This window comes from Bos grunniens, chromosome 15, assembly GCF_055505025.1.
Source record: "Bos grunniens cultivar Pamir isolate PY7600 chromosome 15, Bosgru_T2T1.0, whole genome shotgun sequence".
NCBI classification, from domain to species: Eukaryota; Metazoa; Chordata; class Mammalia; order Artiodactyla; family Bovidae; genus Bos; species Bos grunniens.
In genome coordinates this window covers 55539630-55556174 of record NC_141179.1, presented here as the reverse complement: position 1 = coordinate 55556174, position 16545 = coordinate 55539630, and positions in this window count along the sequence as shown.

The following is a 16545-nucleotide window of genomic DNA, read 5'->3' as shown; positions in this document are numbered from 1 at the left end:
TTAAACAAGATAAAGAGACAGAGGAATACCCAGCAGATAAAGGAACAGGATAAATGCCCACCAAACCAAACAAAAGAGGAAGAGATAGGGAATCTACCTGATAAAGAATTCTGAATAATGATAGTGACATTGATCCAAAATCTTGAAATCAAAATGGAATCACAGATAAATAGCCTGGAGACAAGGATTGAGAAGATGCAAGAAAGGTTTAACAAGGACCTAGAAGAAATAAAAGAGAGTCAATATATAATGAATAATGCAATAAATGAAATTAAAAACACTCTGGAGGCAACAAATAGTAGAATAACAGAGGCAGAAGATAGGATTAGTGGATTAGAAGATAGAATGGTAGAAATAAATGAATCAGAGAGGATAAAAGAAAAACGAATTAAAAGAAATGAGGACAATCTCAGAGACCTCCAGGACAATATTAAACGCTACAACATTCGAATCATAGGGGTCCCAGAAGAAGAAGACAAAAAGAAAGATCATGAGAAAATACTTGAGGAGATAATAGTTGAAAACTTCCCTAAAATGGGGAAGGAAATAATCACCCAAGTCCAAGAAACCCAGAGAGTCCCAAACAGGATAAACCCAAGGCAAAACACCCCAAGACACATATTAATCAAATTAACAAAGATCAAACACAAAGAACAAATATTAAAAGCAGCAAGGGAAAAACAACAAATAACACACAAGGGAATTCCCATAAGGATAACAGCTGATCTTTCAATAGAAACTCTTCAAGCCAGGAGGGAATGGCAAGACATACTTAAAGTGATGAAAGAAAATAACCTACAGCCCAGATTATTGTACCCAGCAAGGATCTCATTCAAATATGAAGGAGAAATCAAAAGCTTTTCAGACAAGCAAAAGCTGAGAGAATTCTGCACCACCAAACCAGCTCTCCAACAAATACTAAAGGATATTCTCTAGACAGGAAACACAAAAATGGTGTATAAATTCAAACCCAAAACCATAAAGTAAATGGCAACGGGATCATTCTTATCAGTAATTACCTTAAACGTAAATGGGTTGAATGCCCCAACCAAAAGACAAAGACTGGCTGAATGGATACAAAAACAAGACCCCTACATATGTTGTGTACAGGAGACCCACCTCAAAACAGGGGACACATACAGACTGAAAGTGAAGGGCTGGAAAAAGATTTTCCATGCAAATAGGGACCAAAAGAAAGCAGGAGTAGCAATACTCATATCAGATAAAATAGACTTTAAAAACAAAGGCTGTGAAAAGAGACAAAGATGGTCACTACATAATGATCAAAGGATCAATCCAAGAAGAAGATATAACAATTATAAATATATATGCACCCAACACGGGAGCACCGCAATATGTAAGACAAATGCTAACAAGTATGAAAAGAGAAATTAACAATAACACAATAATAGTGGGAGACTTTAATACCCCACTCACACCTATGGATAGATCAACTAAACAGAAAATTAACAAGGAAACACAAACTTTAAATGATACAATAGACCAGTTAGATCTAATTGATACCTATAGGACATTTCATTCCAAAACAATGAATTTCACCTTTTTCTCAAGCGCACATGGAACCTTCTCCAGGATAGGTCACATCCTGGGCCATAAATCTAGCCTTGGTAAATTCAAAAAAATAGAAATCATTCCAAGCATCTTTTCTGACCACAATGCAGTAAGATTAGATCTCAATTACAGGAGAAAAACTATTAAAAATTCCAACATATGGAGGCTGAACAACACGCTGCTGAATAACCAACAAATCACAGAAGAAATCAAAATTTGCATAGAAACGAATGAAAACGAAAACACAACACCCCCAAACCTGTGGGACACTGTAAAAGCAGTCCTAAGGGGAAAGTTCATAGCAATACAGGCATACCTCAAGAAACAAGAAAAAAGTCAAATAAATAACCTAACTCTACACCTAAAGCAACTAGAAAAGGAAGAAATGAAGAACCCCAGGGTTAGTAGAAGGAAAGAAATCATAAAAATTAGGGCAGAAATAAATGCAAAAGAAACAAAAAAGACCATAGCAAAAATCAACAAAGCCAAAAGCTGGTTCTTTGAAAGGATAAATAAAATTGACAAACCATTAGCCAGACTCATCAAGAAACAAAAGGGAGAAAAATCAAATCAATAAAATTAGAAATGAAAATGGAGAGATCACAACAGACAACACAGAAATACAAAGGATCATAAGAGACTACTATCAACAATTATATGCCAATAAAATGGACAACGTGGAAGAAATGGACAAATTCTTAGAAAAGTACAACTTTCCAAAACTGGACCAGGAAGAAATAGAAACTCTTAACAGACCCATCACAAGCACAGAAATTTAAACTCTAATCAAAAATCTTCCAGCAAACAAAAGCCCAGGTCCAGACGGGTTCACAGCTGAATTCTACCAAAAATTTAGAGAAGAGCTAACACCTATCCTGCTCAAACTCTTCCAGAAAATTGCAGAGGAGGGTAAACTTCCAAACTCATTCTATGAGGCCACCATTACCCTAATACCAAAACCTGATCCCACAAAAAAAGAAAACTACAGGCCAATATCACTGATGAACATAGATGCAAAAATCCTTAACAAAATTCTAGCAATCAGAATCCAACAACACATTAAAAAGATCATACACCATGACCAAGTGGGCTTTATCCCAGGGATGCAAGGATTCTTCAATATCCACAAATCAATCAAATGTAATACACCACATTAACAAATTGAAAAATAAAAACCATATGATTATCTCAATAGATGCAGAGAAAGCCTTTGACAAAATTCAACATCCATTTATGATAAAAAAAAACAAAACCCTCCAGAAAGCAGGAATAGAAGGGACGTACCTCAACATAATAAAAGCTATATATGACAAACCCACAGCAAACATTATTCTCAATGGTGAAAAATTGAAAGCATTTCCTCTAAAGTCAGGAACAAGACAAGGGTGCCCACTCTCACCACTACTATTCAACATAGTTTTGGAAGTTTTGGCCACAGCAATCAGAGCAGAAAAAGAAATAAAAGGAATCCAAATTGGAAAAGAAGAAGTAAAACTCTCACTATTTGCAGATATGATCCTCTACATAGAAAACCCTAAAGACTCCACCAGAAAATTACTAGAAATAATCAATGATTATAGTAAAGTTGCAGGATATAAAATCAACACACAGAAATCCCTTGCATTCTTATACACTAATAATGAGAAAACAGAAAGAGAAATTAAGGAAACAATTCCATTCACCATTGCAACAGAAAGAATAAAATACTTAGGAATATATCTACCTAAAGAAACTAAAGACCTATATATAGAAAACTATAAAACACTGGTGAAAGAAATCAAAGAGGACACTAATAGATGGAGAAATATACCATGTTCATGGATTGGAAGAATCAATATAGTGAAAATGAGTATACTACCCAAAGCAATTTATAGATTCAATGCAATCCCTATCAAGCCACCAACAGTATTCTTCACAGAGCTAGAACAAATCATTTCACAATTTGTATGGAAATGCAAAAAACCTCGAATAGCCAAAGCTATCTTGAGAAAGAAGAATGGAACTGGAGGAATCAACCTACCTGACTTCAGGCTCTACTACAAAGCCACAGTACCATACAAAGACAGTATGGTACTGGCACAAAGACAGAAATATAGATCAATGGAACAAAATAGAAAGCCCAGAGATAAATCCATGCACATATGGACACCTTATCTTTGACAAAGGAGGCAAGAATATACAATGGATTAAAGACAATCTCTTTAACAAGTGGTGCTGGGAAAACTGGTCAACCACTTGTAAAAGAATGAAACTAGAACACTTTCTAACACCATACACAAAAATAAACTCAAAATGGATTAAAGATCTAAACGTATAAAACTATAAAACTATAAAACTCCTAGAGGAGAACATAGGCAAAACACTCTCCAACATACATCACAGCAGGATCCTCTATGACCCACCTCCCAGAATATTGGAAATAAAAACATGAGGTACCCAGAGTCAGAGATCAGAGATTAAGAGATGGGCAGAAGAGGAGTAATCAGACTGTTTTGTGGATCCATGGGAAAACTGAGATTCAGATTGGGCAAAGCTCTGTCCAAAGAAACACAGCATATCAGAGTTGGGGCAGGATATATCCTGAGGGCTGTCTGTTCTGCTTCTATCCTCAAAGCTAATACACAAACGTTAAAAGCAGTAAAAGAACCTGCTCTATATCCTTGCTCACATCTTCCTCCATCTCTGGATGTCAGACTCATCATCTGATAAAGTGTGGTCTAGATGCTGTCTTAAAATGTATGTTTATTACAGATTCCTTCACTCCAAACTTGGACTACTGAAGGTTTTACACCTGTAAGATACTTAAGTGTGCCACACTACATGGCCTACAAGGTTCCTCAAATCCTGTTCATTCATCAGTCCTCATAGTGGCCTCACCTCACTGAAGTCAGACAACCATAATCAGACAGAAACTGACTCTTCCTCTAGCCACATAGTGGTGACAGCCCATCACCTGTCTCCCAGCCCAGTATTCTGCTCACTGCACACAGGGTCACACTTCCACATGGACACGTGGGGACTATGGTCCTGACCACTCCCTAGTCAGCCCCTTACTCACCGAGATGGGGAAACCGTCCTTCATGTACTTCCATAAGGTCCAGTGCTTTATGAAAGCACTCTGCCTGTCCCCCTGCTGTGGCGTTTCTTAATCCAGGTACCACCAGATCGCATACAGAATACTGATCATCCAGAATCTTGTGAACAGGAGGCCAATGAAGACCACGCAGCAGACCAAGTCTGGGAAGGGAAGCAGGAACCATTAGTGGTCAGTGGTGTGAAGGAACGAGCTCTCTTTTATGCCCAGCCTGCACTGTCCTGTCCAGTCCTCACCCTAGGAGGAAGAGATCAGCTTCCCAAGGCTTCAAGAAGGAGAGAATGCAGTCAACAACACCAGTGTCACATTGAGAGCCTGTAGTTGGCCCAAATTCAAACTCACATTTTCCCACTGCAGCAGACTGCTTTCTCACTTGGTCTTGCCTCTCCACCTTGCTCTCGTATTCACCAGGTGCTCAATAAGTGCCTGCTGGAAATGTAACAGGATGAACTCTTTCTGGTATCCATTCTTTCTAGCCAGTATACTTCCTGGCTAACCCCAGCCCATCTTTCCACAGATAATTCCACCATGAAAGTGAAAGTGAAGTCACATCCAACTCTTTGCGACCCCCATGGACTGTAACCTACCAGGCTCCTCTGTCCATGGGATTGTCCAGGCAAGAATACTGGAGTGGATTGCCATTTTCTTCTCCAGGAGATCTTCCTGATGCAGGGATTGAACCTGAGTCTCCCACATTGTAGGCAGACCCTTTACTATCTGAGCCACAGGGAAATGTATATCCCCCCTTTAGTTAAAGTCCACTCATGACTTCTCATAACTTTGAGGCTCAGCTCAAGCAGCTCAGCCTGGCCTCAAGCTCCCTACTGCTGGTCAGACTCCTCTTACTCCAGCCTCACTCACCCACCTGCAGCCCATATTCTGGCCACACTAATCTGCTCCATGTGGATACAACTCCCTGAGCTCTTTAACTTTTGCTGAACTATTTCCTCTGTTGTCAGGCCCTGTCCTGGTGAAGGAGGGAGGGAGGAAGAGGGCTGCTTATGCCTGGCCTGATCATCAGGAGTGCAGCAGTTCTAGGAGCAGTTGCAGTGAGGAATTCCTCTCAGACTTAAGATTCTGAGTCCTTTTCACAGGCTAATCTCAACTTTGACTCAGGGTGAGGTGGTCTGTGGGGCTGTCTTTAATTTGATGCCAATGGAGCCTCACTGTTAGAGAATACTGAATTTTTCCATTCCATTCCCTACACTAAACACCATGTGCTCATACTCTTAAAGAAGGTCACCCTCCACTTGTAGTCTATTTGAAAGTAGGGTAAACTGGGCCTATCATTCATGGCCAAGTTCCCAGAGGAGACTTTTGACCCAGTCTGTATAGTACTTGAAGGTGCACTAAGTTGCTTCAGTTGTGTCTGACTCTTTGCAACCCTATGGGCTGTAGCCCACCAGGCTCTTCTGTCCAGAGGATTCTCCAGGCAAGACTAGAGTGAGTTGTCATGCCCTCCTCTAGGGGATCTTTGAGACCCAGGGACTGAACTCACATTTCCTGTAGCTACTGCACTGCAGGAAGATTCTTTACTGCTGAGCCACCAGGGAAGCCCAATCTCAGCAGTAGGAAAATGCTTAAATCAAAGTAGTTTGGGGCTCACAGAGGCTCGCTTTCTACAGAGTACCTACAATGTGCCAAGTGGTGGTGGTATAGCTGTGAACAACGGACAGGAATTCCTGCCCTCATGGTGCTGACTTCAGTGTTGTGTTTGGGGTACTTTGTTTGGCTATTTAATTTTTATGGTGGTAAAATATATTTAACACAATGCTGCTGCTAAGTTGCTTCAGTCGTGTCCGACTCTGTGCGACCCCATAGATGGCAGCCTGCCAGGCTCCCCCGTCCCTGGGATTCTCCAGGCAAGAACACTGGAGTGGGTTGCCATTTCCTTCTCCAATGCATGAAAGTGAAAAGTGAAAGTGAAGTCGCTCAGTGGTGTCCAGCCCCCAGCGACCCCATGGACTGCAGCCTACCAGGCTCTTCCATCCATGGGATTTTCCAGGCAGGAGTACTGGAGTGGAGTGCCATTGCCTTCTCCGATTTAACACAATACTTATCATCAAAATGACTCTTCAGTACTTTCTTTTTAAGTTTTCATTAAAATATAGTTCATTTACAATGTTGTATTAGTTTCAGGTGTATAGGGAAAAAGTCTGTTATATGCATAAATATATCCACTCTGATTTTTTGTTTTATTCTTTCCCCATATAGATAATTACAGAGCACTGAGTAGAGATCCCTGTGATATACAGCAGGTTTTTCTGTTATCTATTGTACATACAGTAGTGTTATTTGTCAATCCAAATCTCCCAATTCATCCTTCCCCCTTATCCCCTGGTAACCATAAGTTTTTTTTTCTTCTTCTGTTTTGTAAATATGTACATTTGTACCCCTTTTTTGATTCTGTATGTAAGAGATATTTGTCTTTCTTTGGCTATCTTCACTCAGTTTTGCAAACTCTATGTCTCTACATGTTACTGAAAATGCCTTAATTTGTCCCTTTTTATGACTGAGCAATATTCCATTACCTATATTACCACATATTCTTTATCCATTATTCTAATAGATATTTAGGTGGCTTCCATGTCCTAGCTATTGTAAATGTGAAGTTATAAACATTGGGGTGCTTGTATCTTTTCAAATTATGGGCTCATGAGAGAGGTCTTACGGAGAAAAGTACAGAGATTTCTTATAAAACTAAGATAGAACAACCATGGTATCCACCATTCCCACTCCTGGGCATACACTTGGAATGGTTTTTGAGAGTCAATCTGGAGGCATTAGATTAATTCACACTGTCATGTAACAATACCAGCCTTTATCTCAGAACTCTTGTCATCTTCCTAAACTGAACCTCTGTACCCATGAAACAAGAACTATCCAGGTTGAGAGAGTAGAACCAAGTTGTTAATAGCAGGTCCTTATAGGGTAGGATTTGGGAGAAGTCTTTGACTTTTAGAACACACATTTTGTTTCAATGTGTTAAAATAGCATGTATTTGTTTTTCAGTTGGAAAAAGAGAATTTAAAAATGGAGGCATTTCTACTTGATCAGAAACAACACCCCCGTCTAAACTCTCTCTCACTCTGGGTCACCCTTTAATTCCTGTCAGCGGGCAAAATCCTAACTTGGGTGTATTTTCAGTCCCTGAAGAAAGGAAACATCTTCTTTCCCCTCACAACACCAAGAAGAAAAGATGCAAAACACCACTTTACTGAGACCCAGAGAGGGTGTTCAGGTTGGCTAACCTCACACAGAAAGCTAGTGGGATGAGTGGTGGTTTCAATTCTTCTATCATGTCCGTATCATGATCCCAACATTCATTCATTCAACAGACATTTAGCAACATCAACTCTTCTAGGAGATGGAGATGCAGATGAAAACAAGACCAACAATTTGAAAGGAGCTTACCTTCCTGTGTGAGTATGTGAATTACAGAGCAGAGAAAATAGATTAAACAAGTAACCCACTGGAAAGTATTTTTTTCTGAGGCCTGAGTCTTCAGTGACGGGTCCTTGTTGACCTTTCTGGCCACTTCTTCGCCCCTCCCCAAACACCTGCTCTATGCCCAGCATGAACCATCTGTTTACTATATGTGCAGCATTTACTGGCTCCCTGGAAACCCCTACTTTTGTGCCATTTTGTACATTCTGCCCTGTAGACTCACCTCCTAATATCAGTGAAAAAGAGCTCCTTCTCTCCACCCACTCCCAGTCTCCCTAGGCAGAAATAAGTAATCCTTTCCTAAAGGGCTGAATTGCAAATATTTCAGATATTGGGGCTCAAGAGGCAACTTGGAGGATATTACATAGACACAAAATCATTTAAAATGCAAGCATTTAAAATGTAAAAGCCATTCTTTGCTCATGGGCTGTACAAATACAAAAAAAATCAGGGGGCTGGTTTTCACCCATGAGTCTACGTAGTGATCACTATTATAGACTGTAACCTTGTAATCAAGCAGGACCTATGCAGTCTTCCTGGAAAATATCCCTCATGTCCTCTGCCTACCTCTTATTTGTAGAAAATCTTCAGCTTCCTAAACCTTCACCAAATTTCATAAATAAAGACAAAAAGAAAATAAAACAGTCAAGCAAGAAAATAAACAACAGTTTAACCATTCCACAAATTTCAGACTGTTAGCTTGTTCCCAGGAGCCATAGATAATATTGAGACTCATATTTGAATGGTTTTGCAGATACTGAACCCCCAGCATGTGGAGGAAGTTGCTCACCAGCCCATAGACCTCAGACCAGGGGAAACCAGAAAGTTGATGATGGTGACACCCAGTTACCTCACCACCAAGCAATAAGACGATTCTCTAGGAGCCGATCATGCACCCAGCATCTCTACCTCACCCAGTCTCTAGACACCATTCCCTGGTAATCAGAGGGGTTTCAGGCATTTTGAGCCTTAACTCTCTGGACCCCTTGCTTGGATCCTGTATTAAAACCTGCAATTTGTTTCACCACAACCCAGAGTCAGTAGAGGGGCTTTACTGTGTTCCCACAGCAGGCGCAAATTTGATTTGGTAACAACTGCTCCCTGTCATCCCTCTCCCCCAGCACCCCAACACAGAAGATCCCTGAATTACAGCTTGTCTCCCACAGACTTGACCTCCTGTTCCTAAAGCCGTCTTGGGGATCCCCTTTGCCTTGGGATAAAGGACAAGCATCTGTTCCTAGCATCAAAGGGTCCAGATGCCTTTTTTCAGCTTCCCTCTTTCTAGCACCAGGCCCAGGGTTCCCTCTTCCCACTTTCAGCACCAGGCCCAGGGTTAGTTGACTCTCTGTCCTCCTCCAGACACTCCCAGGTCCCAGGCTGGGCTGACATGGGCATGGACAGTCAGAGACACTCCTGTTGGCAAAAATTCCCCAAGGCCATGAGAGCACAATGTCCCTCATCCCAGGTGACCCCCAGGCACTAGGTTCAGCACCCACCTTGGAACCTGTATCTTTCCCCCATCAGTGTACCAAGAGAACCTGAAGTGGCAGGTGCACATGGCCCCCCAGTCCCATCTCAGCTTTCCTTACGCAAGACCAAGCAGACCGCTAAGGTCTGCAACCTGTGTTCCAGGGGCACAAACAAAGGTGCAAACTCCACCATGTTGATTCCTCTGCTTGCTCGGGAGGCTTCTCTGAGCTCGGCTGTGGTCTGAGATACCTGCCGGTTTTTGTTCCTGACAGAGGTTGCTAAACATTTGTGAGGGCTGGGGGTGGGTGTCCATCCAGCCCTAGGGTCTCATTGCAACAACCTGGCCACGAACAGTATCTTAGATAAAATCTTTAAAGTTACCTGGCCTGGAGTAAACTTGTTACAGAGCAAGAGAAGTACCGTGGACTCTTCAGGCAATACCAGGTTACCTTTGCTCAAATCTTGCCCATTACTTGGCAAGGGAAGCAGCAAGTAAAGAGCAATCCTGCCCTCTTTTCACCTACGGTATTACTTTGCTGCAGTAATTGTCTTCTTTCAGCTGCCAAATCCATGGTTCTCATTTATAAATATGCAGTTCAGTTCAGTTCAGTTCAGTCGCTCAGTCGTGTCCAACTCTTCGCGACCCCATGGACTGTAGGATGCCACGCTTCCCTGTCCAACACCAACTCCCAAAGCCTACACAAACTCATGTCCATTGAGTCGATGATGCCATCCAAACATCTCATCCTCTGTTGTCTTCTTCTCCTCCTGCCTTCAATCTTTCCAGCATCAGGGTCTTCTCAAATGAGTCAGCTCTTCATATCAGGTGGCCAAAGTATTGGAATTTCAGCTTCAGCATCAGTCCTTCCAATGAATATTCAGGACTGATTTCATTTAGGATGGACTGGTTGGATCTCCTTGCTGTCCAAGGGACTCTCAAGAGTCTTCTCTAACACCACAGTTCAAAAGCATCAATTCTTCAGCGCTCAGCTTTCTTTATAGTCCAATTCTCACATCCATACATGACTACTGGGAAAACCAAAGCTTTGACTAGATGGACCTCTGTTGGCAAAGTAATGTCTTTGCTTTTTAATATGCTGTCTAAGTGGTCATAGCTTTTCTTCCAAGGAGCAAGTGTCTTTTAATTTCATGGCTGTAGTCACCATCTGCAGTGATTCTGGAACCCCCCAAAATAAAGTCTGTCACTGTTTCCATTGCTTCCCTATCTATTTGCCATGAAGTGATGGGACCTGATGCCATGATCTTAGTTTTCTGAATATTGAGCTTTAAGCCAACTTTTTTACTCTCTTCTTTCACTTTCATCAAGAGGCTCTTTAGTTCTTCTCTGCTTTCTGCCATAAGGGTGGTGTCATCTGCATATCTGAGGTTATTGATATTTCTCCCAACAATCTTGATTCCAGCTTGTGCTTCATCCACTCCAGCGTTTCTCATGATGTACTCTGCATGTAAGTTAAATAATAAACAGCCTTGACATACTCCTTTCCTGATTTTCAAGCAATCTGTTGTTCCATCTCCAGTTCTAATTGTTGCTTCTTGACCTGCATACAGGTCAGGAGGTCTGGTATTCCCATCGCTTGGAGAATTTCCCACAGTTTGCTGTGATCCACACAGTCAAAGGCTTTGGCATAGTCAATAAAGCAGAAGTAGGTGTTTCTCTGGAACTTTCTTGCTTTTTTGAGATCCAACAGATGTTGGCAATTTGATCTCTGGTTCCTCTGCCTTTTCTAAATCAAACTTGAACATCTGGCAGTTCACAGTTCATGTACTGCTGAAATCTGGCCTGGAGAATTTTAAGCATTATTTTGAAAGTGTGTGAGATGAGTGCAATTGTGCGGTACTTTGAGTATTCTTTGGCATTGCCTTTCTTTGGGATTGGAATGAAAACTGACCTTTTCCAGTCCTGTGGCCACTCCTGAGTTTTCCAAATTTGTTGACATATTGAGTGCAGCACTTTCACAGCATCATCTTTTAGGATTTGAAATAGCTCTGCTGGAATTCCATCACCTCCACTAGCTTTGTTCGTAGTGATGCTTTCTAAGGCCCACTTGACTTCACATTCCAGGATATCTGGCTCTAGGTGAGTGATCACACCATCGTGATTATCTTGGTCATGAAGATCTTTTTTGTACAGTTCTTTGTCGGGGTCCAGCCCCGGTGGATTCAGGGAATTTGAAGGGGAGATGGCTTCGGCGATCAGGATACGATACCTTTAATTAAATATTAATTAGAGATATAAAGAGTAATAGAATGAGGATAGCTCAGTAGGAAAATTCAGTGGAGAAAAGAAGCTGAATAACTTGGTTTACGTGGAAAGCTAGTAAAATTCCAAGGCAAGGAATTTACGTCACCTACGTATGCCGCAGGCATCCTTCCGTTCTCCCGAAGGAAAGGAGACACTAAGGCCTCCCCAGTCAGATCTTAGAAGCCCAGGCACAATTAGTAGGCTTGATGAGCCTCTACGTTACAGATGGGGGTTCAGCCAGAAGGTGAGAGAAAGAACGACATGGGGAGACCAGTCTTTCAAGGAACTGACCCCATTCTTTATTTTTCAGGGTCTGTTTTTATACACTGAGATGTTATACAAAAGTCACGCGGGGACAGCAGTCCTGACTTTTATTAAAGTCAGGTGCTTCATACAAATGTATACAGAGGTCTTAGGGGTGTTACATCATCTTCTGGCCAGGGGGGCTGCTGACAATTTACGACCCTCTCCTTGTGACAGCAGTCAGTCAACCAGAACACTTATTTCTCCAGGGGTGATTATTTTTGAAACAGACTCCACCTTCCAAAGGTACCAGATAAAGTTACATTTCTATAGGGTGAGGGTGTAGTGGGTTTTAATTAAGGAAAGAATTTGCTTAGCCTAATGTCTAATGTGATTAATTTCAAAGGTTAATACTTATTTCTTCTGTATATTCATTAATGTGTATAAGGGCAGGGGATGTGGAGACTTAGCAGTAAACATTGGCTCAACAAATGAAAAACTCTTCACCAATACAATTAGTGAATATACTACACTAATAATTTTCTAACTTCTCAAAAGAATCTGTTTTTAAAAGGTTTAAAGCATCTCGTGCCTCTCATGGTTAGGAGGCTGTGAACAATTATATGTGGCCAGACAAGCCTGTCAGGCAGGCTAGAGAACCTTTAGAGGAGTTTGTAAGTTGGAACACTCCTGTCACGCCCAGGAATTATTATTAACTGGAGCTGTAAGTTAACTCTTTTTCAGAGAGAGGTTGTAGAGGACAGCCCCCTGTAAAGTCAGAGGTGTAGGTAAGAGCACAAAGCAGTAAAGTAGGCAGACTCTGGTTTTGGGGGTAGATGCTCGAGAATTTCCAGGGGGACTCCTGAGGCTCAATCCCGCCTTTATGTATGTCGAGCCTCCTTCTTCATGACCTTTGCCATGGGCGGAGCTCCTCACATTGGCTCCCAGCAGTTCTGTGTATTCTTGCCACCTCTTCTTAATATCTTCTGCTTCTGTTAGGTCCATGCCATTTCTGTCCTTTATCGAGCTCATCTTTGCATGAAATGTTCCCTTGGTATCTCTAATTTTCTTAAAGAGATCTCTAGTCTTCCCCATTCTGTTGTTTTCCTCTGTTTCTTTGCATTGATCTCTGAGGAAGGCTTTCTTATCGCTGCTGCGATGGCGCACAAGCACAGCCAAGAGGAGCTACCCCATGTCGAGGTTAGGGGCGCTGGCCAAGAGTGCCAGGCTGTGACAGCGCTGGAGCAGCCGAGAAGAGCTACCCCACGTCCAAGGTCAGCGGCAGCGGCCAGGAGGAGCAACCCCACTTCAAAGGAGCACTGGCTGCATGGGCGCAGGAGGGCCGAGAGGAGCTACTCCATGTTCAAAGTCAGAAGGGGTGGTGGTGAGGAGATACCCCTCGTCCAAGGTAAGGAGCAGTGGCTGAATTTTGCTGGAGCAGTGGTGAAGAGATATCCCACATTCAAGGTAAGAGAAACCCAAGTAAGATGGTAGGTGTTGCAAGAGGGTATCAGAGGGCAGATATACTGAAACCATAATCACAAAAAACTAGTCAATCTAATCACACTAGGACCACAGTCTTGTCTAACTCAATAAAACTAAGCCATGCCATGTGGGGCCACCCAAGATGGGCGGGTCACAATGGAGAGGTCTGACAGAATGTGGTCCACTGGAGAAGGGAATGACAAACCACTTCAGTATTCTTGCCTTGAGAACCCCATGAACAGCATGAAAAGGCAAAATGATAGGATACTGAAAGAGGAACTCCCCAGGTCAGGAGGTGCCCAATATGCTGCTGGAGATCAGTGGAGAAATAACTCCAGAAAGAATGAAGGGATGGAACCAAAGCAAAAACAATACCCAGTTGTGAATGTGACTGGTGATAGAAGCAAGGTCCGATGCAGTAAAGAGCAATATTGCATAGGAACCTGGAATGTTAGGTCCATGAATCAAGGCAAATGGGAAGTGGTCAAACAGGAGATGGCAAGAGTGAACATCAACATTCTAGGAATCAGTAAACTAAAATGGACCGGAATGGGTGAATTTAACTCAGGTAACCATTATGTCTACTACTGCGGGCAGGAATCCCTTAGAAGAAATGGAGTAGCCATCATGGTCAACAAAAGAGTCCAAAATGCAGTATTTGGATGCAATCTCAAAAACCACAGAATGATCTCTGTTCGTTTCCAAGGCAAACCATTCAATATTGCAGTAATCCAAGTCCATGCCCCAACCAGTAAAGCTGAAGAAGCTGAAGTTGAACGGTTCTATGAAGACCTACAAGACCTTTTAGAACTAACACCCAAAAAAGATGTCCTTTTCATGATATGGGACTGGAATGCAAAAGTAGGAAGTCAAGAAACACCTGGAGTAACAGATAACTTTGGCCTTGGAATACGAAATGAAGCAGGGCAAAGGCTAATATAGTTTTGCCAAGAGAACGCCCTGGTCATAGCAAACACCCTCTTCCAACAACACAAGAGAAGACTCTACACATGGACATCACCATATGGTCAACACCAAAATCAGATTGATTATATTCTTTGCAGCCAAAGATGGAGAAGCTCTATACAGTCAACAAAAACAAGACCAGGAGCTGACTGTGGCTCAGATCATGAACTCCTTATTGCCAAATTCAGACTGAAATTGAAGAAAGTAGGGAAAACCACTAGACCATTCAGGTATGACCTAAATCAAATCCCTTATGATTATACAGTGGAAGTGAGAAATAGATTTAAGGGACTAGATCTGATAGAGTGCCTGATGAACTATGGAATGAGGTTCATGACACTGTACAGGAGACAGGGATCAAGACCATCCCCATGGAAAAGAAATGCAAAAAAGCAAAATGGCTGTCTGGGGAGGCCTTACAAATAGCTGTGAAAAGAAGAGAGGCGAAAAGCAAAGGAGAAAAGGAAAGATATAAGCATCTGAATGCAGAGTTCCAAAGAATAGCAAGAAGAGATAAGAAAGCCTTCCTCAGCGATCAATGCAAAGAAATAGAGGAAAACAACAGAATGGGGAAGACTAGAGATCTCTTCAAGAAAATTAGAGATACCAAGGGAACATTTCATGCAAAGATGGGCTCAATAAAGGACAGAAATGGTATGGACCTAACAGAAGCAGAAGATATTAAGAAAAGGTGGCAAGAATACACAGAAGGACTATACAAAAAGGTTCTTCATGACCAAGATAATCATGATGGTGTGATCACTGACCTAGAGCCAGAATCCTGGGATGTGAAGTCAAGTGGGCCTTAGAAAGCATCACTTATGAACAAAGCTGGTGGAGGTGATGGAATTCCAGTTGAGCTATTTCAAATCCTGAAAGATGATGCTGTGAAAGTGCTGCACTCAATATGCCAGCAAATTTGGAAAACTCAGGAGTGGCCACAGGACTGGAAAAGGTCAGTTTTCATTCCAATCTCAAAGAAAGGCAATGCCAAAGAATGCTCAAACTACCGCACAATTGCACTCATCTCACATGCTAGTAAAATAATGCTCAAAATTCTCCAAACCAGGCTTCAGCAATACATGAACCATGAACTTCCAGATGTTCAAGCTGGTTTTAGAAAAGGCAGAGGAACCAGAGATCAAATTGCCAACATCTGCTGGATCATGGAAAAAGCAAGAGAGTTCCAGAAAAACATCTATTTCTGCTTTATTGACTATGTCATAGCCTTTGACTGTGTGGATCACAATAAACTGTGGAAAATTCTGAAAGAGATGGGAATACCAGACCACCTGATCTGCCTCTTGAGAAATTTGTATGCAGGTCAGGAAGCAACAGTTAGAACTGGACATGGCACAACAGACTGGTTCCAAATAGGAAAAGGAGTATGTCAAGGCTGTATATTGTCACCCTGCTTATTTAACTTATATGCGGAGTACATCATGAGAAATGCTGGGCTGGAAGACACACAAGCTGGAATCAAGATTGCTGGGAGAAATTGCCGGGGTCCAGCCCCGGTGGATCCAGGGAATTCGAAGCGGGGACGGCGTCGGCAAGGATCAGGAAACAACTGCTTAATTAAACGTTAATTAAGAGTATAAAGAGTAATAGAATAAGGATAGCTCAGTAGGAAAATTCCGTGAAGAAAAGAGGCTGAAATAAGGGTAGCTCAGTGAGGAAATTCAGTGGAGACAAGAGGCTGAATAATTCAGCCAGAAGGTGAGAGAAAGAACGACATGGGGAGACCAAGTTTCAGTGAACAAGGCCCGCACTTTATTTTCCAAAGTAGTTTTTATACCTTAAGTTATGCATAGAGGATAATGGGGGAGGGGGTAGAGTCATGCAGCAAGCCAGGCTTTCTTCCTGCAAACTTATCATATGCAAAAGCTTAGGTGATTTGCATCATCTTCTGGCCCGGAGGCCTGTTAACATTTTAAGACCCTTTCTTCAGAAAACTTATTTTTCTCTAAAGGTGCTTGGTCAGGAGCCACCCTCCAAAAGCATT